The sequence below is a fragment of the Schistocerca gregaria genome, chromosome 8 (assembly GCF_023897955.1).
Source record: "Schistocerca gregaria isolate iqSchGreg1 chromosome 8, iqSchGreg1.2, whole genome shotgun sequence".
In the NCBI taxonomy this organism is placed as follows: domain Eukaryota; kingdom Metazoa; phylum Arthropoda; class Insecta; order Orthoptera; family Acrididae; genus Schistocerca; species Schistocerca gregaria.
The window spans coordinates 304,183,484-304,207,662 of NC_064927.1; positions in this window are offsets into that span (position 1 = coordinate 304,183,484).

The following is a 24,179-nucleotide window of genomic DNA, read 5'->3' on the forward strand; positions in this document are numbered from 1 at the left end:
ACAATCAGAAGTTTAGTTTCACTAAATGCAACTGCCCTCGCACAACATTCAAATATCTGTTCAGTGCAGTGCTATGATACTTCAATGGACTCAAAGGGAATACTGTTTTTACGTACATAGCCACTCCCCCACTCCTTAAAACAGTCAGCTAATCTGTATCCTGGTAAAGGGAAACACTGAATTGCGAAATTATTTATGTGGTGCTCCGACATACCAATAATTTCGGAGTCAACATCTATAAGCAGTTCACTATGTTTATTTTTAATACTTCTCATATTTTGATGAAATATGCTAATTCCTTCTCTACTTGGAAACATGACGTCCTCTGAGAGTGAGCCTTTACTCAGAGGGACTTCCTTTATGCAGATATACCTATCAGCAGACTTCAATCTAAAAGTGGAGCATCTCTGACACCAAATACTACAGGAACCTTTCCATGAGTGATCCAACCACTACCTACTACACTGTCACTTACAAGCTTTCTCATACCTACTGAGGACAGGCCAGGCATAGTGAAACCCTATCTACAGATAGACCCAACTGGCACCACTGAAATGTGACCCATGCGTTGTGCCATCAGCGCACTCCACAGCTCCATGTTAACGCTCCTAACAGCCGCCTTAAGGTGTAGTTCACTGGAGTAGGGCCCACAAATATCACAGAAAATTGTGAAGGCATTGCGGAAATGTGGAACTTAATAATCTTCTTCGAAACGAACTTAAAAAAATATCGTAATTTTCATAAAGAATCAATTTAACATATGAAGTCTGTATATGAGACCGCTATCATTTTTAGCACTTTTATTTTCACAAGTAGATCTTGATCACATAGATTTCTTTACACTTTATGACCGATTTCGGCTTATCGCCATCTTCAGAAGGTTAAAATATTCTGATATAGATCATCGGCAAGTTAAACATAAAGAAGAACAATACTTTGTGCCTTCAACGTGGCTCATACCTCACCCATTTATCTTCCCACCATTCCCTCTGCACACTGTTATTTAAAACGATAGAGCAGATCCACTTACAATAGCAGTCAGAAGTAAAAGTGGGTTTAGAGCTTTCTGTCACCAGACAAATCGTGTATATTACTTGTCCCTAGCTTTGTTATTCGTCTTAGCCTTGTAAAATGGGCGAAGTGGAAATTTTTTGGTCTATAACTTCGTTCTATTTATGATAATTTTATAGTTACTACGAATACGTCAGAGAAAGCGTATAGTTTTTTATTACATACGACTCTTAATCTAAGAGTGTTTTGGAGTAAACACAGGTCAGCAGAAAAGTTCATAGCCGCCGCAGAAAATCAGACGCTTTACTGTCCAGCAACATAAAGTACAGCCAGTAGTAAAAGTTTTTAACAGTTAACATTCAGTAAGATTCAGGGTAAGGAAATATCAGCTACAGCTACAGCATTTTACGTTCTCTAGAACAAGAACAGTGAAGACCAAATAGTATTGCTTCTGAATGCTGCAACTAACATACTCGTAGTTTATGCGTCAGGTGTACTGCAAATGCAAAAACGAAACACTAAGTAATCTGTGACATATAGACTAACAAAATACTCTGATACCACGAGACAAATTGTTTTCATCGGTAGTTTCCGGTATTAAGAAGGTGCATAGCAACAGTATTACTACAACATTTGCCACATTTGAAACGCATTCTTCAGTTGCTGGTGAGGACAACTGCAGAGGCCAACAAAGCACATCTTATGTGAGGTGAGCTATTTGTCTTACGCAGTTGGTAGGATCTTTATGATTTTCTTATTCAGTTTACACTTGTCTATAGAAGTGACGACATAAAAGTCTTCTGAGTATGGTACTGCGCAATAATGTAAATAACTACAATGCAGAAACCAGTGTTTCGGCAGCGATTACAGTGGTCTACATCTGGGTCAATAGATTCACGCCACTGGACCACCGTAACCGCGACCGAAACATTTGATTCTCCAGTGTATTTTTTTTTTTTAATTATGACGCAGTATCACACTCAGAAAGCTTTCATGTCAACAGAATCTGGCCGCAAGTGGCTACGAACACCTCACATTTATGCACACGCTGTTCAACAGAGATGATACGTGTTGGTACGGTGTTTATTTCATGCTTTATATTTGTGTGTTATTGTAATCGACTGGATCCACATGCCCATTTGTACAGCAAGGGGGCTGAAGCCACGTTACTTTAACACTTTTACGCTTGATGAAATATATGTTACGACTGTTCATGTTCACATAAAATGAATTTTTCTTTTGCGATGTCCATGGTAAATCGTTGCTCTAAAAAGAAGTTTTTGCCGCCTAGGTAATTTTCTACAAACAAAAAAAATTTTTCAGGCTGTGAACTTGGAGAAATGCTTGGTAAAGGCTGTGCTGTCTTAACAGTATATTTATTCACAACAGGTTTCTATCATTGATCAACTTCACAGTGGACAAATATTGTAACAACTTCACATGTCATACATACTCTTTAACCTGAAAATATGACTTAGATGAAGCGCAAAAATCAGAAAAAGGTAATTCACGTCATAATACCGGCTTAAGCAAATATAAAACATTGAAAAACGAAACCACGTATTAGCATTAATTGGCCCATCGCCACTGGTCAGACACAGCGATATCCAGTAGGTTGTTGAGCCTGAGCAGTGGAGCTGTGCACTTGTGACACAGGTTTTTATTTTTCCTGTTTGCATAAGACGATGTTTGCAAATCGGCTACAGCACCTTTTCTGGTTAAATAGGATCTGTGACATGTGAAGCTGTCAAAATATTTTTCCACTCTGAAAATGATCGATGATCGGAATCGATTTTGAGTAAATATATTGCAGGATAGCACGGTTTTTATCATGCATTTCTCAAAGTTCCTACAAATTCTCTATGATCAGAAGATCAAAACAAACGATTTAGAAAAGATATATGAATCGTGTGAAAATAGGCAGTTGACCCTAAATAACGAAAAGTGTGAGTTCATCGACATGAGTACGAAAAAGAACTCGTTAAACTTCGGTTACAGGATAAATCAGTCAAATCTAAAAGCCTTAAATTCAACTAAATACCTAGCTATTACAATTACGACCAACTTAAATTGGAATGAACACATAGAAAATGTTGTGGGGAAGGCTAACCAAATGCTGCGTTTTATTGGCAGGACACTTAGAAAATGTTAACAGACCTACTAAGGAGACTGCCTACACTACGCTTGTCCGTCCTATTTTAGAATGCTTTTGCGCGGTGTGGGATCCTTACCATATAGGACTGACGGAGTACATCGAAAAAGTTCAACGAAAGGCAGCACGTTTTGTACTACCGCGAAATATGGGAGAGTGTGTCACAGAAATGATACAGGATTTGGGCGGGAAATCATTAAAATAAAGGCGTTTTTCGTTGCGACGGGAACTTGTCACGAAATTCCAATCACCAACTTCCTCCTCCGAATGCGAAAATATTTTGTTGACACGACCTACATATGGAGGAACGGTCACCACAATAAAATCGGGGAAATCAGAGCTCGTACGGAAAGATATAAGTGTTCATTCTTTCCGCGCGCTATACGAGGTTGGAATAATAGAGAATTGTGAAGGTGATTAGATGAACGCTCTGCCAGGCACTTGAATGTGATTTGCATAACATCCATGTAGAAGTAGATATAGATGTCAACACACAGTACAAAATGAAATTCACATATCGAAACGCTGTATTGTATTTCAGCATATTTCTACTTCTTTTTTCCAGGTAACCAGTATTTAAATCCCGAGAGAAAGCTTAGAAGAAACTACAAGACTTCGCGTCTTGTTGCCAGTTACGTCTTAAACATGCTAAATTTAGTAACACCTAAAGTGTTAGTAACATCTGTTTAGTAAATTTCATTTAATTACTTATTTTAAGGATGTGTTCACACTTCTGCCACCCGATCATTGTACATGTATATCAATATATAATACCCGTATTTTCAGCCAGGCATTTCCCGTTGCTTGTCACCTGTTGCCCGCAGTCCTTAAGCTAGATGTACGCTTATATGCAACGACAGCAGACTTTCTACAAGAGTGATGATGTCTTGCCGTATACACTAACAGGTAAAATAGCTGCTTTAATAGGGAGAGGGAGAGCGGGAGGGGAGGTTTGGAGAGTAGGGGAAGAGCGCTTCAATGGCCAGGGCTGATGGAGTATCTCGATAGGCCACCACGTGACTAGCAAGTACCGTCCTTGTACTAGCCACTGACGTGAGATTTGACCAAAAAGTGAGCAGGACAGCGATAACAGCGACTTTGATCGTAGTCGGGTGGTTGGTGGCCGTTGCCGAAACGATACGAGTTCCGATGAAAGCTTGATTTTTCAAGAGCAGCTTTCTCAACGATTACTCACGAATACCGCGATTCAGGGAAACGTGCTGCCGCCAGAGTCAACTGCCAAGGGCCGCATGTTCATAACAGGAGGTGTCGTCAATTATAACGGGTTGTAAAAGCGAATAGACGGACCGATTTCAGAATCTCAAGAAAAGAACACGCGCTTGACATTGACATAAGGAATATATATCGTCTTCTTCTTTTTTTGCTGTGAGAAACCAGGTTACGTTTTGCGAAGCTTTTGCAAATATCACGAGTATACACTTTTGTAAGTTCTTTATAATACACCGACAGAAAATAAATCGCAGCAGAAAAAAAAAATAATTAACGTAGAGTAATGAAATTTCGGCAATGCATTTGGCTAGGTAACATTTTTAAGTGATTAACAATGCAAGATCACAGATTATTGCAAGAGCGAGATAAGCCGTTGCAAATGTGAAATGCTCGAACATTATTAACTGATGCAGTCGCCAGAAATCTGAATGCAACCATGCAAACGATCATGCATTGTGCTGTACAGGTGTCGGATGTTAGTTTGTGGGATGAGGTCCCATGCCTTTTGCACTAACTCTGTCAATGCGGAGGCGGTTAATGCTGTTAGTGGAAGACCCCGGAATTGTCGTCCGATGATTTCCCATATGTTCTCTTTTGGAGACAGATCTCGTGATCGAGCAAACCAAGGCAACAGATCCATGCTGTCTAGAGTAAGTTGGGTTACAACAGTGGTATGTGGGCGAGCGTTATCCTGTAGAAAAACACCGCATCGGACGCTGTTCGTGAATGGTAGCACATGACATACAAATTTGCAGTCAGGGTGCGTGAGGTTACCACGAGAGGACTCCTGCTGTCATACGAAATCGCACCTGAGACAATAACACCGGGTCCAGTGTGTCTCGCCTGCTGGAAGGTTGCTCAAATCGCTGCTGCATTTGAAGTACGATGTACCGGAGTCATGCTGCGAACACAATGGTCCTTCGTCTTGGCAGTGTCATGTGGCAGTTCGTGCAGTGACTACAGTGCTGCCAGGTCATTCTGCAGTATCGCGGAAGGAACGTACAGCTTCCCGTAGCCCTATTACACGACCTCGTTCAAACTCACTGAAGTGCTGATAATAGCGTTTTGTCGCCTTAAAGTGGTTACTGACAAACATCCCCTCACCAAGTTCAATCCCAAACGTAACTAAAGCTCATGACCTTTAGAGCGCGTATTTAAAGCGAATCTGATTTGCATCCTCATAGTGGTCGTACTAAGGTCACTCTTATACAACTCGCACGAAATTTGAATAGACGTCATCTTTTTAGAAGACTCCATGCTGCCAATGGTTTGAATATGGAACTTGTCATTGACAGTAATAAATAGTGTAGGTCTTAAAGCAGAGTAGTAATCATTACACAGTTCCTATTGTGTTGTGTTGCCGATTAGTTCGTTTCTTGTTGCAATGTGAATAGTAAAGCAATTTATGATCTATTACTGGAAGTAGCTATAACTCATAGAAGCCATTTTCATGACGTATTTAATTACATGTGATGTGTATGTCTCAGCTTTACTGTCTTAGGTGCATGGTACAAAGTACAAAAGATGTAAGCCTGTAATCTCCACCACATTGCATCAAGCTTTAATGATAGAATTTGAGAAAAATTTAATTATTGGTAAGTTAGGTAATCAGTATTATAGGCTTACGAAATAATGTTAATAGTCTTGTTCTTTTCAAAGCAATTTAGTTCCACGATCTAAGTTAAATTTAATCCTTTTGATTTATTCCTGAGAAAAATTACATTTTACCCCTTGGAAACAATTGACGTGAGTGGTGTACTACTGATTACCGTAATTAGTCTGCTGCTAAAATTTAAAATTTCGTGTTATCTTTGGTGAACAATGTCGCTGCTGAACAGTTGATCATTCGTGAGGTAAATACCCCTGTTGGTTAATTGTCCTTTGGAACACCAAAAGATGTTCGTCGCTCGTGCTGACACATCATTCCATGTAGCTATACCTAGGTTTTCAGTCGTTATGGCTTGAGTACTTCGACAAATATACAAAACAGTCAAAAAGGTTGGGTCTCTTTGCAGATTTTACTTTGTCTTCACACACTGACAAATTATTCCCAAAGAAACTCGGCCAAGAATGCTGGTTCTCATGTAATAGTGAGTATTATTCTAGATCTTGAATGTGTTCTTCTTGGTCGCATTTCACCATCACGTAAGGGGTAGATACGAGGGTTATGCCGAAAGTTTTTAGCAGCCCGTAAACCGTAAGGCGGAGGACTGTGGGGTTGTTTTCATTCGAAAGAGCGATGTTTTTTGTCCTTGGGACGTGCGCGCGAACCCCCTGGCTAGTGGTGATCCCCCACAGCCCGGTAAGAAGGAACAGGCTGTGCTGAGTCTGAGACGGTGCAGGATGGAGCTGTCGCGCCGCGACTTTCACGCCCTGATTTTTTACGATTATAAAAAGGGTTTAAGTGCCGAAGAATGGCATTCTTCTTTGCTGCGTGTTTTTGGTGAAGCTTCCCCTTCTAGGGCCACAGCTGGAAATTGGTATCGCGAGATTTCGAGGGGTCGCCAGTCAATTGAAGATGAACCTCGTCCCAGTCACCCGCAACAGCTACGACTGCTGAAAACATTGATGCTGTGGCGAAAATGATCAAAGAAGATCCACATCTTACATTTTGCGACATTGGAGGGACCCTAAATATGGGATTAGCAGCAGCACAGACCGTCGTTCATAGTCACAGTAGCCCTTACTAAGAGATGTGCCCGTTGGGTGCCACATTCCCTGACAAAAAGCCAAAAGGAGGCGAGAGTGATCTGATGTCGTTTCATGATCGAAAAATTCAATGGAGAGAAGTCCCAAGACTCCGACAATTTCGTCACAGGTGATGAAACGTTGATCTACACTGAAACAAAGACACAGTCGTCCCTGCGGTGCTTTCCAGGGGAGGAACCATGCACAAAAGTTCGACGAAGTCGGAGCTCTGGAAAAAAGATGGTGGCAACTTTTTTCTCAAAGATGGGCATCTCACCTCTGTGACCTTGGACACATGTCGTACAGTCAATGCTGAATGGTACGCGAACGATTGTCTTCCAAAAGTCATCGCCACATGGAAGTCACAGCATCCAAAGTCCAAGACTGGGCACGTTCTGCTGCATCACGACAATGCATCTGCGCACAGGGCTGCCAGAATGACGGACTTTCTGGAGAAGGAAAAAGTGCGAGTGTTACCCCATTCCCCCTATTCACCTGACCTGGCCCCCTGTGACTTCTTTCTGTTCCCTAAGACTAAGGGAAAGATTCGAGGGCAGCGGTTTTCATCAGATGAAGAGGCCATTGCAGCGTATGAGAATGCACTAAGTCCCAAAAGAAGCTTGGACTGACACATTTTCCAAGTGGTTTCAGAGAATGGAAAAATGTATACATGCTAATGGAGAGTATTTCGAAAAGTTGTAAACGTTTTTTTGCAAATAAATTTTTTTTACACATTCTGCTAAAAATTTTCGGCATAGCCCTCGTAATGTCAGTAGTTCGTGGACATAAGAACTTTCCGTTTGACGTCACAGAAACTCTACGGGTTTCGCTCGTCGACTATCCAGGTGGACCAGCGGCACCAGCCGCATTCAACCTTGTGGGACTTCCGCGTTGGTCAAGTTACGCCAGTTGTTCGTGGACAGGGTTGAGGTCACAGAAGCTTCATGGGTTTGGCCCCAGGACCATGAAGTCGAACGAACAGCTTTAGTGTCTTTGCAGCTTATGTGACTTCGCTGTTGGTCACTGTGCTGTTGATGGTTCGGAATTTCTTGTACTGAAAGCGCATCAACTGTACCTGCAAGAAGAACGAGTGAGGTATGTTAATATAAAAAGAAACGGCTGCAAGTGCGTGCTTGCACTCACACACACACACACACACACACACACACACACACACACACACACACACACACACACACACAGAGGGGGGTGGGGGAGGGAGGTAATAAAGGAGGGAGGGGGAGGGAAAGAGGGGAGAGTGAGGGTGGGAGAATGAGAGAGGAGATGGAGGGAGAGATAGCTGGGAGAAAGGGTGATGAGAGGGGGATAAAGGTAGAAGTAGGGGACGAGTAGAAGGAAGAGAGTGGAAGACAGAGGGTGGAGAAAGGGATGAGGTGACGATAGGCGGTACGAGAGGGAAGGGGGAAGAAGAAAGAGAGAGAAACGGAGGAAGACATAAAGGAAGTGAGGAGGAGAGGAAAGTGACACTATGGTGGCACAGAAATTCATTTAATATGAAATGAGAAAAATAGGTTCATCTTAGGGAGAAAGAATATTTATATCCCAAACCTCAACATATACATCTGTACTTCAAAAACCATTCTACATCTACATCATACTGCGCAAGCTACCTAACGGTGTGTGGCGCAGCGTAATTTTAGTACCACTGACTGACTGCCATTTCCCTGTTGCACTCTCGAATAGCGTTAGAGAAGAATGATTTTCAGTAAGCCTCTGCATTGTCTCTAATCTCTCAAACTTTCTTGTCGTGGTAATTCAGTGATATGTTGAGGGAGAAGTAATGCCGGCCGCTGTGCGCTGTGGGCGAGCGGTTCTAGGCGCTCCAGTCCGGAACCACGCTGCTGCTACGGTCGCTGGTTCGAATCCTGCCTTGGTCATGGATGTGTGTGATGTCTTAGGTTAGTTAGGTTTAGGTAGTTCTAAGTCTAGCGGACTGATGACCTCAGGTGTTAAGTCCCACGGTGCTTAGAGCCATTTGAGGCATTTTGAGGAAAAGTAATACATAGTCCGGCTTTCCTGGAAAGTGCTCTCTAAAAATTTTGATAGTAAACCTCTTAGCGATGCACAACGCCTTTCTTGTAACGCCAGCCAACGAAGTTGGTTGAGCTTCTTGGTAGCTCTCTCGTACCAATTAAAGGAACCAGAGACGAGGTGCGTATATTGAAGGTAATGTTTGTAGGTAATTTGTCATCAGTAGTGTACTCGTACAGTATTCCCATGTATGCGCTGTATTTCATATTTATTTACGTTCAGGGTCAACTGCCGAAGACTGCAACATTCGTCAATCCTCTACAGGTGATCCTGGATATACATATTAAACAGTAATGGTTCTATCAGACTGACATTACTTTTACATCCGTCGAATATGTTCCTTTAAGAGAGTCATGTTGAAATCTATAAAAAAAAATGGCTCTGAGAACTATGGGACTCTACATCTGAGGTCATCAGTCCCCTAGAACTTAAAACTACTTAAACCTGACTAACCTAAGGACATCACACACATCAATGCCCGAGGCAGGATTCGAACCTGCGACCGTAGCGGTCGCGCAGTTCCGGACTGAATCGCCTAGAACCGCTCGGCCACATCGGCCGGCTGAGATCTATCTGCAAGAAAGTCGTGAATCCAGTCCGCTACTCGGTAAGCTCATGTTTTTTCAACTAAACGGCAGTGCAATACTACATTTCGCTGTCAAATGCCTTCCTGAAGTAATATAGTTATTGATAACTGTTTTGGAGTTCAGGGTACAAAATGTGTATTAATAAATAATAAGACGCCCATTTTAAATTAAATGATATTTATTGGTTTAGATAGTAAGCTATTTGCCGCTCTTATACTTTTGTTAAAATGTGTTTCAAATATATTGCAACCTATATTGCTACATACTTATAAAAAAAATGTTGGCATCTGTTGAAGTAATATATTTGCTGATTTGTGAAGTCATTTTATCCAGTGTAATATGACACTCCATTTGTGGGGGCGGGGTTATAGCACCATAGCCCCCCACCCCCTACCCTTGCCACCTCTCCTGCTAGGCACAGACTCTACGCTGGCCTACCGCTTCACCTTTCCTCTTTGCGTTTTAAGTAAATGAAAACATAAAATAGGAAATGTAAAAGGTACATCAGCATGCTGTCGGAAAGAAGCCTCTTTATTTAGTGAGACAGTATACAGTAGCCCTATTTACATTGGGGCTCATAGTTTGGTCACTTGGCGCAAGTCAATTCAGTTTTAATACCCTTATGCTATTACAAGTATATTTACAAAGCTTCATTTCTTGGTCCATTGCAAATTCATACACAAAAATACATGGACATATATGTATACTACATAATTACATGTCCATGTTGCGCTTACGTCTTAGTTTGTTATTTATCCTTACATTCGTTTAGCTGTTTTGTGTGAACAGGGGAAAAAATTAAAATTTCTTAAACTGTCCTTTCACCTTGTTTTGAAAATTGTTTTTCTGGTTTGCTTTCGCTTCATTGGCTGTTCTGAGAAGGTGTCCTTTCGTCACACGCTATCTCATTGTTCGCTGTACTTATGGCCAGCAGCAGCTTATTGTTTAAAGCGCCCGTCGCAGTGACGCAAGTGCCACGTGAGCAGCAGCACTGCCCGACCATCCTCTAGGTTTATGAAGTGGGTGTTGTGTATGCCCTCCAGTCCGAAAACTGGGTAAGGGATTCAGCTCGAACGCTCAACCCGAAGAACACTAATACCTCATCTCGGACATGGACTAAGTTTTCTACTAGTGAAAGTGAAGGTAAGGGCCGCACTGCAGGACTCAGCATTATCTTCCGTTGTGCATTGTAGTTCGTCGGTGGTTATACGGATTTCGTCTAATTTCTCCTTCGCATACGCATCACACTCACTGTATTCAATTCGCTAGACTATAACGTTTACTCTTATCACGGCTCAGCCATTATTTTCACTATTACGAGGCCTTACTAGTTTTGTATCACTCCACAGGTGCGAGTATTTTACTCGTCCATCGCTTTGCACTTCACATACGTACATAAATAAACTAAAAATACATGACGGTAGGCACAGACTCTACAATGGGCTACCGCTCTTTGTCTTTAAAGAAAACGAAAACATAAAAGCAAGAAACGCAAAAGGTACATCACAAGTTTTCGGTGTTTTTACAAGAATCTTGCCGAAGAATTATACTGTGTGCAGGGAAAGCGGATAACCAACATCCGCTAAAACACAAAGCGGACGAAAATGTGTGTTGTGTGAACGTGACAGATGGTCATCGAAGACGACTCGGACGAAAAGTAGGAGGACAACAGCTCCAAAATTCACTGCAGAACTGCACGTCTTATTTGCGCACCCTGTCAGCACCAAAACAGCGCGAAGGGAGCTCCAGAAGCTAGGAATTGCACTACGAGCTTGAATTCCAAAACCATTCATCAGTGCTCCAAATGCCGAAATCAAAAAACCTGGACTGTTGAACCACTGAAGAAAGTCATTTGGTCGGCAGGCTTGTGTTACACTGTTTCCAGCTTCTGTCCGAGTTGACGTCTGAAAATTGAAACGTGGTGTGGGTTAGGTTATGATTTGGGCAGCCATATCATGGCATCTAATGGCCCCCATGATTACTCTACAAGGCCGCACTACTGCCAAGGGCTTTGTGACCAATTTGGCTGATGGGTTTAGTCCTATGATACAGTATCTGTTCCCAAGTGGTGGCTACACCTTCCAAGACGAGAGGGCCACTATTCTCAAGCTGATATCATTCGGAACTGGTTTTGTGAAGCAGATGAATTATCGCATCTCTCCTGACCATTACAGTCACCAGAACAAAATATTATAGGAAACAATGTGACATACTTTGAGAGGAAGATGTATAATCGCTATCCACCTTCATTACCATTACCAGTACTTGGCACTGTTTTACAGGACAAATGGTATAAGACTCCATTGAAAACCGTACATGACTATACTTTTCATTTCGAGATGACTGGAAGCTGTTTTGAAGGCTAACGTGTTTCCTGTGTTGTGTAAGGCATGATCATTTGTTGTGTTTACAGTGTTTCCACATTTTTGTCAACCCCACCCCTGCGTCTACTATCACACACTTAGATTTGCAGAGGCATGTTTCAAGCAATGATCATTAAGATCTTAATCATCAGTTTGTGCACTTGATAAGCCCTTCCAAAATAATACGACCTGTATGACAACACGGTAAATGCAAATAAGGTTAGCTTAACTGGCAGGTTTCCCCGCTCCATGGCCTCCTTCGCGAGGTACTCGAAGCGCTGTCATGGGTGTGAGAACCGCTCTGTGATGGTGTCTTGTATGACGGCGTCCCAAGGCGCTTGCGACGGTTCCAATTCTCCCACCAGCTGTTTGCGGACCTCCACACAGGGCTCTGGAACGTTTGGCCTCACGAATTGTGCCGGCAACGATCACCATGTGTGGTTGTGTAGTGAGATACATAACTCTGTTAATTTGCTTTCAGTATCAATTACACCAAAAATAAAATGGATCCCAGAATTCTACAGTATTCAGCACATTTGGAAAATCTCATCGCTTAATCTGGGTACTAATAGGTATTCTGCCATGAAGGGGCTATGGAAAGCCTTTTACAATTCCTGTACTGACCGTAATAGAGCTAGTACGAAAATAACATCGATTTTGAAGTACCTCTGCAGATTATGAAGCACCAGAGCTATTCGTTCTGGGAGATGTATAGATAAAAATCTGAGGCACTGCCAGGCCCAGGAACCATATGCTGGTACAACGCAAGGCTTCACCCTCATCAAATGCTATATGAGTTGTTGAACATAGTAGAGCAAGTGTCAGGCTTTGCACTGATAGTATGATCATGGGGATCTAAAAGATAGCCCACCGCTGGATGTGGTGAGGTACAAACCGTGGAACACGCAGTGGTATGCAACATGGAAGAATCTGGCATGGATGTAACAGTATTGTGTAGTGTCACAAGAGCAACTCCGGACTGGAATAAGAAAAGTTGATGGAGCGTTGTGGAACTACAAGAATTTTCTTGCCTCTCTTTTCAACACCTTTCGATTTACACGCTTTCTTGTCTACCTATCAGAAATGTTGTAATTGATTAAGAAATGTTGTAATTGATTATAACTAATTTCCTGATGAACTACAGCCTTCATGTTTTAAATATGAGAATTGGATAACAATAAATTCGAGCTCTTGTCTTTCTTATCCACCTAGCTCCCCTTGGTGAGGGCAGCGGGGGGGGGGGGGGGGGGGGGGGCAAATGTTGGTAATCCGTTACACCTCGGCTGCCCTACAACACCAGAAAGTTGTTCAGGTAGCATCAGCTGCTACATCTGCAAGCACTAGCACAGTCTCTGATGCACCTCTGCAGAGCCCAACTTGCTAACCAATATAAAATTAGCAATAACATGTCACTGCCTTTGTATGCTCTGCGCTCTTGTATTGTTCTCATCACTCACCATTGGTTTGGTCTCAGATTTGCCTGTGCCTTAGGTTTTCGTGCTTGGATTACTCGTTTGAGTCGGCCGGAGCGGCCGAATGGTTCTAGGCGCTACAGTCTGGAACTGCGAGACCGCTACGGTAGGAAGCTCGAATCCTGCCTCGGGCATGGATGTGAGTGATGTCCTTAGGTTAGTTGGGTTTAAGTCGTTCTAAGTTCTAGGGGACTGATGACCTCAGAAGTTAAGTCCCATAGTGCTCAGAGTCATTTGATTTTACTTGTTAGAAATTTTTTATTCTGCCATGCTATCTTCACTGTCCGTTTTTCTCTTCTTGTTGTGCCCCTGTTCACGCTCGACTGGTCACTGTTGATGACCAGTGATTGGATACCCAGGGACTCTGCTGTTTCTTTCATCTTTCTCTATCCTTGTCAAATTTCAGTCACAATATTTCAAAACAAGTTATCTAAGTATTTAAAACCCAATTGGACAAGACTATTAAGCATAAAATATTTATAGTAATGAAATTATTTTTTACGGTACTAGATTTTTAAATTAAACTGAAATGTATAAAATAACTTTTCGTATCCACATACAGATTCCTAACTTCATGCAGACGGTTCTGAAAATTTGTGCTGGGGAATTTTTAACAACTATGTAAATACTTCCAGCATTTATAGCTAAAAACTAGAATCACATGCAATAGATAAAAGTTAGGAGGTGAACAGTTCAGTAATCAATTACGTATTGTATGGCGCAGGGGAACGGGAAATTTTGAACGTTACAGTTGGCAGCACTGTAGCGCCGGCAGATGTTCAAAACTTTGCACAATTGATGTGAACGCAATGTCATTTAGTAATCATGGAGAACTGGACTAGTGCGGAACGTGCAGTAGCTGTGAGAGCGTTTTACAAAAATGGTGATAGTGCGACTGCCGCGCAGAGAACATTTCAACAGCATCACCAGCTTGGACGTCATGGACTTGTCCCATCTGCGCATGCGATTACCACGTTCGTGTGTAATTTTGAAGAAACAGGATCTTCCTTGAAAAAGAAACCTCCAAGTGGCATTCCAACAGGACGTACCCCAGAGAACACTGCAGCTGCTAGAGCTGCAATCGAGAGAAGTCCTCGCCGCTCCATTCGACAGCATGCATCTTCGCTAGGGATTAAGCGACTAAGCTTACAAAGAATACTGCACGAATTAGACTTCCATCCCTATAAGTAGCAGATTGTGCAACACTTACATGAACGAGACCCAGCGTCACGTATGGAGTTTACTAACCAGATATTGGCTAAAATCAATGAGGACGCGAATTTCCTTGGTAACTTATGGATATCAGACGAAGCCCATTTCCACCTGAACGGATTCGTGAACAAACAGAATTTTTGTTATTGGGAACAGGACAATCCTTGTGAGTTTCACCAGCGACCACTACATAGCGCCAAGGTCACAATTTTGTGTGCTGTATCATGTCATGCTGTTATCGGCCCTTATTTTTTTGAACGTGAGGATGGTAGTGCAGTGACAGTAACATCCGCTCGATATGTTGAAATGCTTCAAACATTCTTTACACCGAGACTGTACGAGCTTAATCTTAACGTCGAAAACATGAGGTTTCAGCAGCACGGAGCCACGTCACTCACTGCTCGACAATCGATAGCAGCAGTTCGTCATTTGTTTGGAAGACGCATTATTTCACGTAACGGTGACATTGCATGGCCTGCGAGATCCCCTGATCTTAGTGGGTGCGGCTTCTTCCTGTGGGGATATCTTAAAGGCAAGGTGTGCCGTACACGTCCTGCAACAATCCATGAACTGAAGGAGAACATTGAAAACGAAATCACTGCCATTCCCCAAGATTTGCTACACCGCGCATTCCAGAATTTTCATAACAGGCTGTTAGAGTGTGAACGCCGAACGGGAGAAATCTTTCTGATGTCATCTTTAAAAAGTAAAGAGACACTTGGATATTTTGATTGTAAAAACATACAGGATAATGGCATAATGAATACATCCACTTTCGTTGATAAATTACTATTTTTATGAATTTATTCATGGAAATGACGTTATTTCGAAATTTACCGTTTCCCAGCGCCATCCTGTATTTCAGTACAAATGTTACAAATATTGTCTTACCGATACAAAAATCACGATGACCATATTTCAGAACTATTTTAAAGTGTTAGAAATCAGTATGGAACTAGGAGAAATAATTTTTTACGTTTTAGTCCGATTTAAAAACTTGTTACATTAAACATTTATTCGTATTTAAACAATTACTTAAATTTGGCATTTTGTACTTTGTAAGGACCGCTAGACACGTCTTGCAGCTGTTGCCTGATGACAGCATATCGGCCTCAGGCCTGTAGCAAGCAAAATTTTAAGTATTACGAAAATCAGTGTGGCCGGCCGCTGTGGACAAGCGGTTCTAGGCGCTTCAGTTCGGATCCGCGCCGGTGATACGTTCGCAGGTTTGAATCCTGCCTCGATAAGGCTGTGTGTGATGTCCTCAAGGTTAGTTAAGTTTAAGTAGTCTTAAATCTAGGGGACTGATGACCTTAGATGTTATGTTCCAGAGTGCTTAGAGCCATGTGAACCATGTGAAAACCCGTGTGGCACCGATTCGCTGGTACTACAACTCATTCGGTAACCAGTAAACTTGCACGACGTGTCAAGGCACGTATAAGTAGGGCCCGTCTAACCGCCACAGGCATCATGTAGGTGGCCGCAGTGAAGCAAGTTACCACCATGCGCTCTGGAGAGGCACTGTCGTACATTCACCGTCCACTGATGCAGCCATCATCATCAGTTCGCATCGTTCAGAGAGGGACCACACGCCAAACGGTCCAGCATGGGACACCAATGGGTCGCCGACGTGCTTGAGCTGCTAACGTTGAGGTGGACGGGAAATTAGACGTCACAGACACCGAACTATGACTCTCTCCCCTACCCTCTACCACTCACCAGTGAATAATATTGTGACGCTGTATTCGTTTTCAAGTATCAATTTGGCCATGAGCTCATTTTTGAGGATGACAATGCGCGACCGAATCGAAGTGGAAGGGTGACGGATCCCTGACTTGCCCGTTCCTTGGAGCACGTGTGATACGGGTTCGAGTGACGTACTGGACCGCCGTGATGAAGAAATGGAATGCCATAGCACAATAACGCCTTAACAATCTTGTGGCCAGCATGAGAGCACATTGCAGAGCAAGCATTGCCGTTCGTGGTAGTCACACTGTACTGAAGGTGGAAACAAACGTATCATATTTTACATATTTCCACTAAGTAATGTCGTACGGAATAGTTTTCTGGGCCGACCCATCATTTGTACGGAAAGTATTGATTGCACAAAAGCGAGAAGTAAGAATAATACCCTATGAGTTCAAAAGTATCCGGACACCTGGCTGAAAATGGCTTACAAGTTCATGGCGCCCTCCATAGGTAATGCTGGAATTCAATATGGTGTTGGTCCATCCTTAGCCTTGATGACAGCTTCCACTCTCGCAGGCATACGTTCAATCTGGTCTGGAACGTTTCTTGGGGAACGGCAGCCTATCCTTCACGGAGTGCTCCAGTGAGGAAAGGTGTCGATGTCGGTCGGTGAGGCCTGACACAAAGTCGGAGGGCCAAAACATCCCGAAGATGTTCTGTAGGGCTCAGCTCAGGATTCTGTGCAGGCTAGTCCATTACAGGAACGTTATTGTCTTGTACCCACTCCGCCACAGGCCGTGCATTATGAACAGGTGCTCGATCGAGATGAAAGATGCAATCGCCATCCCCGATTTGCTCTTCAACAGTGGGAAGCAGGAAGGTGCTCAAAACATCATTGTAGGCGTGTGCGGTGATACAGCCACGCAAAACAAGGGGTGCAAGCCCCCTCCATGAAAAACTCGACCACTCCCAAACACGTTGATGACGTTCACCGGGCATTCGCCATACCCACACCCTGCCATCGGATCGCCAATTTTGTACCGTGATTCGTCACTCAGCGTTTTTCCACTGTTTGGCTCTGAGCAGTATGGGACTTAACATCTATGGTCATCAGTTCCCTAGAGCCTAGAACTACTTAAACCTAATTAACCTAAGGACCTCAAACAACATCCAGTTTCCACTGTTTGATCGTTTACGCTTCTTACACCGAGCGAGGTGTCATTTGGCATTTTCCGGTGTGATGTGTGGCTTACGAGCAGACGCTTGACCATAAAATCCAAGTTTTCTCACCTCCCGCCTAATTGTCTCAGTACTTGCAGTGGATCCTGATACAGTTCTGAATTCCCGTGTGATGGACTGGATGGATGTATGCCTATTACACACTACGACCCTCTTCAATTGTCAGTCAACAGATGAGGTCGCACTACACACTTTTGTGCTGACGTGTCATTCACGTTTCCACTTCACTATCACATCGGAAACAGTGGGCCTAGGGGTGTTTAGGTATGTGGAAACATCGCGTACCGACACATGACACAAGAGACAACGAATCACCTGACCACATTCGAAATCCGTGAGTGCTGTGGAGCGCCCAATTCTGCTCCCACGGTGCATAGTGACTACTGAGGCCGCTGATATGGAGTACCTGGCTGTTGGTAGCAACACAATGCACCTAACATGAAAAATTTATGTTGTTGGGGGTGTCCGGATACTTTTGATCACATACTGTATCTCGCTTCATCCGACCAAAGAATTTGGTGTTGGAAACGTTGATGTTCTGCACACATCTTTTAAAGCAAATGAAGCATCATACTTGATTGTTACATCACTTCGTAAAAATATTTCCAGTGTAGGGTTGGCGCCATTCTGCTATATAGAGGTTGTCCAACAACTACAGCGAGAAACTACTCTATGGTCCAGGTGGGGGCTTGTCTTGCATACTGCATGTACATGCGTAGCTTAAGCTGAGAGGCGCGGCAACAGAAACATCGTTATCTCTGAAGGTGTGGAGCAGTTTCTTACACCACGCCATTATTTCTCGTTTCTGTCAGCACTGTTACTAAAATAGCACCGATCAATATTTCCGTTTTCTATAATAACCCTATATTTTAAGCCTGTGCAAATTTTAGAAATAAAAGTACTCTTATTTTTCTAAAAAATGTGTATTTAAAAACGGTAAGGCTCACTGATATTTCGGTTTTATTTACTGGTATAATATTAAAAAAATAAATCACCTCTTACAACCGAGACTAAAAAATACCGAAAAACGCCGTTTATTCGGAACTAAAATACCGGTATTGGCTTTTAACCAGTTTTTTCCTCAGCGCTAGGTCTTAATGGCGTCTCTTGGCGGCCACAAAGCGCGTCTCTGGCTGTAGCGAGTTTTCAGCAGTGCCGCCGCTCCTCAAGAGCCCCGTTTGCAATTATAATAGCCTAGCTTAACTTGTCGGGGAACCCTCCTCCCTAAACACAGAGAACTTCGTCGCTCTCCTCCTGCGGTCGCAACTAAAAACGGAAGGAAATCCTTCTTTTTCCCTGAATATTTGATTCGCAGTTTAGCTCTCCAGTGGGGTTAACAAACTTCCGAACAATTTCTTTCCTCCTTTTGTCTTTCTCCGAGATGCCGTCCCGTCTTCCGCGCATATTCCCTATCCACCTTCATTTTCACTTCTGCTGAGCGGTGCCCAGTTCACAGCGAAAGTTTGCAGCGAAGAGTTCGGCAACAATCCTGCGGTAACAATACACTGCATTCTACTCCCGTTGTGAACACTCGCAAAATATTTACAACCGCTACGGAACTCCGAACGCACTGCCCAGGACCTCTGGAACAAAACTCTTGAAGCGATTGTGCAGAAACCGGAGGAGTTTTCTGGGTTAAGAGACAAACAAGACCGTCTTGATAAGGAAACGAAGTGAGAAATAATGGAAATGAGCAGCTGCATTATTCTATTAGACACTAATGGAAATGTTCTCAAGCGCGCGAATGTTCGCCGAGGATAGTGGTTTGTTGGTTCAACATTAAGTACAACTGGCCACGTGCAAGTAGAACTGACAAATTGAGGGTTCAGTACAAACTTAATTACGTATATACACAGTTCATCTGTTCCGGGAATCGAGGATCTCGAAGATTTTTGCCTGTTATCGACATTGATTATAGCAAGATATTGGTCCCAGGGATTCTAAGACATTCGAGAATGTTTCAATTTAAAATCTGAAGCCAGATAGCATATAGCAAGGAGATGATCTTCTGTGGGATGATGTAGTTTGAAGCTAGAAAACATATAACAAAAGAAACATTGTTTGATGTGATATATTTACAAACTAACAGTTTTATAATTTTTTCCTTTAATTTACTTCGAATTTGCTTTGGACCTTTCTTCCTGCCAAATTTAAAGATTCTACGTCAACAGACTTTAATGAGTTAGGTTGTATCAAAATATGTTAATTTTAATAACCAACAGCCTAAGTTGCAATGTTTACCTAGATTTAACTAGGATTCATTCTGGATAACCCAACCTTCATCAGAATAAAAGTAACTACCGTTTGTCCATTGTGGACATCGTCAAGCTAAAACTACAAATCCATAAATTGTTGTCAAACTGCAAAAACTTATCTGAAATTACCAGCATGAGATTTTCACTCTGCAGAGGAGTGTGCGCTGATATGAAACTTCCTGGCAAATTAAAACTGTGTGCCCGACCGAGACTCGAACTCGGGACCTTTGCCTTTCGCGGGCAAGTGCTCTACCTTCGCAGGAGAGCTTCTGTAAAGTTTGGAAGGTAGGAGACGGATACTGGCAGAAGTAAAGCTGTGAGTACCGGGCGTGAGTCGTGCTTTGGTAGCTCAGGTGGTAGAGCACTTGCCCGCGAAAGGCAAAGGTCCCGAGTTCGAGTCTCGGTCGGGCACACAGTTTTAATCTGCCAGGAAGTTTCTTATCTGAAACTGTCTCGGCCCCACTTCGCTACCGCGGTGCGGCAGCCACGAGTGCTGTACTGGGACTGACCGTAGCGTCAGTTCCAATCAGTTCCGACCCGTTCCAGTACAGCACTCGTGGCAGCCGCATCCCTGTCGCGAAGTGGGGCCGAGCCAATTTTAGCTAAGTTTTTACAGTTTGACAATAATTTATAGATTTGTAGTTTTAGCTTGACGATGTCCACTACGGACAAACGGTAGTTACTTTTATTCTGATGAAGGTTAGGTTATCCCGACTGAAACTTAGGTAAATCTAGGTAAACATTGGAACTTAGGCTGTTGGTTGTTAAAATTAAAATTAATATTCATACAGTTGCTGACAGGGCCTCGAATTGTTGAAAATATTTAAATGAAAATATGCGACATAAATATGCGTACTTTTGATTGCACTGACTTAGAAACTTAACATTCTTACACCATCGTGGGTCAATATACTTCAGCATGTGACAAATGTCAACACCGTACTCCTATCCATTCCTGAGAAAAAGTGGGTTTCACAGACGGACGGACAAGCACACGGTCTGATAACTTACGACAATTTTTAGTAACAGTAACACAATTAGAAATTCATAATTCAAGGATTTTTTTTCTTTCAGTTATGACGTGAAACCTTACTTCTTGCTTGATGATTCTAGATCAACAGGAAATACGCTATGGATTTTAATAGGTGAGTATGCGAGTATCAAAATATGTGAGATGAGTTGTAGTATCTTTTCATTACATAGACTGAGAACTAACGTTTATTACACCGCCAAGGAACCACTGACCTTAATGTGTGACATAGATTTGAACTTGATAAGTCAACCAATTCCAGAGGAAAACAGTTTTGAACAGTGTGACAGAGGAACAGACAAGGAAACAATAAAGTGATCATATGAAGGTTCCTTTTTTAACCGATTGAGGTTCAGAACCATGAAAATGGACATTCTTTGCTCTCTTAAATTTCACAATTGTCATGCACTTTCCTTTTTGATGGTTTGATAGAGCACGTAAGAGTAACGCAAAGGGATTCATCTACTCAGAGATGTGTTTGAATACCACAGTACGTAACTAAGCATGGTGACACTGGTGCTAAACCATTGGCGACAACCCGCAAAAAAGTACCCGTCTACGAAACCAGTTCTAAAGAACTAAGCCGTGGAGAAATTCGACATCTTGTATGAACAAGAAATTACTGATAAGAGAGACACACATCAATCAGCTCGATTAACGTCTTGGGGCCCACTAGGGATCACATCACAAACTCTCAGATTTATTTTCCAGCGCAGACCACTAAACGAAAATGTTACCTTGTAAATCACATATCTGAGATTCTCGGTCCTCATTCAACATTTTAGTTCCCGTAAAAGTACCACCGGAATGTTTATTCGGAGACGGGGATGACTATGAGACGCGGTTAATAAGGATCGCCTGGTCGAATTTCAAAGAAACGACATACGAGGGTCATTCAGTAAGTAATGTAACACGTCTTTTGTCAGACATTTTAGCTTGTAAACATACAGAATTTGTTGTGGGACGTCTTTGAATATTCCCGCTTCGGCCCTATTGTTACATGAAGGTTCGCTAGTTGGCGACTCAATATGTACCCTTAAAAATGGCGTCTGTGACTGAGGTGCATTCCACGCAGAGGACCATCATTGAGCATCTTTTGGCGGATAACCAGAACATCGCAGATATTAGGATCTGGTGCAACGAAGACCCGGCAGTGAACAAAAGCAAGATGAGTCTGTCTTCATGGCAACAAGGCTGCGCAAGTCTGCCCCACCTCCCAGTGGCCCGGTCGCACGTAGCTGCGACTCCCGCAATGCTGCAACGTGCCAACACTCACAGTTCAAGTGATCGGCGGATCACAGTCAGACATCTCTCAGCTCAATTGGACGTATCTGTTGGCTCTCACACCCACCAATTGGGGTACTCAAATGTGTTTGTCCGCTGGATTCCTCGCCGACTAACAGAAGGCCATAAAGAGAAACGAAGGGCCATCTGAGCAGAATTGATTGCACTTTACGAGGCCGATCGCGACAATTTTGTGTCGAAAATCGCCACAGGCGATGAAACGCAGGTTCGTCATTTCGAACTGGAAACAAATCGGCAATCCACGGAGTGGCACCAAACTACCTCTTCTCCAGGAAATAAGTTCACAGCCGGAAACTCAGCCGTTAAGTCGTTCTGGGAGTCGGAAGGCGCTATTCTGCTTGATGTCCTCAGTCATGGTGTAACTATCAACACAGTAGAGTACTGTGCTACCGTCAGGGAATTGAAGAGACGACTTCATGTTCGTCGCCGTAACTGCAAACAAAGTTCTTCATCACAACGCATGGCCTCCCTCAAATCTGTGCACCTGAAAAGAGCTCGCAAAACTTCATTGGACTGTTCTGCCTCATCCATCTTCATTCCCGAATCTCGCAGCTTCTGGCTGCTAATTGCTTGGCCCAATGAAGGGAAGCAGTACGGGAGGTTATTGAAGTAGCAAGACATTGGCTACGAGGTAGACCAGTAGAGCGGTATCACGTGTGTATAGACGCACTCCCTGTATGGTGGCGTAACAATGTCACAATTAACAGAGATTAAGTTGAAAACTATGTTTGTGTAGTAAAAGACTGAGGAAAAATATATTGTATTGGAGTCCTGAATAAAACGAATCTGCTTTCAGAAATAAACTAAGGTACATTACTTACTGGGGCCCCCCTCATAATTTCCACCCCTGAAAAGTAATTTTCTGGGATGGAAGTAACTTTTCCAACTATTCATATTTATAGGAAATAACCATGTTTGATTCAAAATATCTTTATTCATAAACGTCCGACCTAATCACACATGCTGCACGTTTTTTAATGACTGGTTTCGGCCTACTGCCACCATCAGACCATCAAAAGCGTTGCGGTAGAAGTATCATCGGGAAACAGCCTGTGCACACATGCTTACAACAGGTGCTATGTACCTATTCTTATAGACTATTTGATGATGATACTCGTATCAGAATCTTTTAATGGTGTGATGAAGTTAGTAAGCCGAAACCAGTCATGTGATTGTGTAAGATTTGTGATTAAGACAGACATTTATGAATTAAGCGCCATCATGATCGTTTGCAGATTTTATGTCAGCGGTCAACAAAAATCTCTGTAACAAAATGGAAGTGTTTGCAGAACAGATGCTCGAACCTTTGACCTGGCAATGTCCGGGATCTGTGAAAACCTCATGATCGGACTTCCACTATCACTCTGCAGCCAAACAGAGGAAACACACAAACGATTCTTCTCCTATACTCACAGAAAATACACTTCATTATTCTAATACATTGGTGTCTGATGAAGTCCGCACTCATCTCAGTGTCAAGGCATCCCAGATATGCTCAATAATGTTCATGTCTGGATACTTGGTGGCCAACGGGAGTATCAGAAGTTAGAAGACTGTTCCTGTGTGTGTCAAATCTTATGTGTGTGAAATCTTATGGGAACTAACTGCTAAGGTCATCAGTCCCTAAGCTTACACACTAATTAATCTAAATTATCCTAAGGACAAACACACACACCCGTGCCTGAGGGAGGGCTCGAATCTCCGCCGGAATCAGCCGCATAGTCCATGAATGCAGCGCCTTAACCGCTCCGCTTATCCCGCGCGTCGACTGTTCCTGGAGACACTCTCTAACAATTCTGGACGTGTGGGGTTGTTCCGCTAAAATTTCCAAGTCCGTCGGAATACACAATGGACATGAATGGATGCAGGTGATCGGCCACGATGCTTACGTACG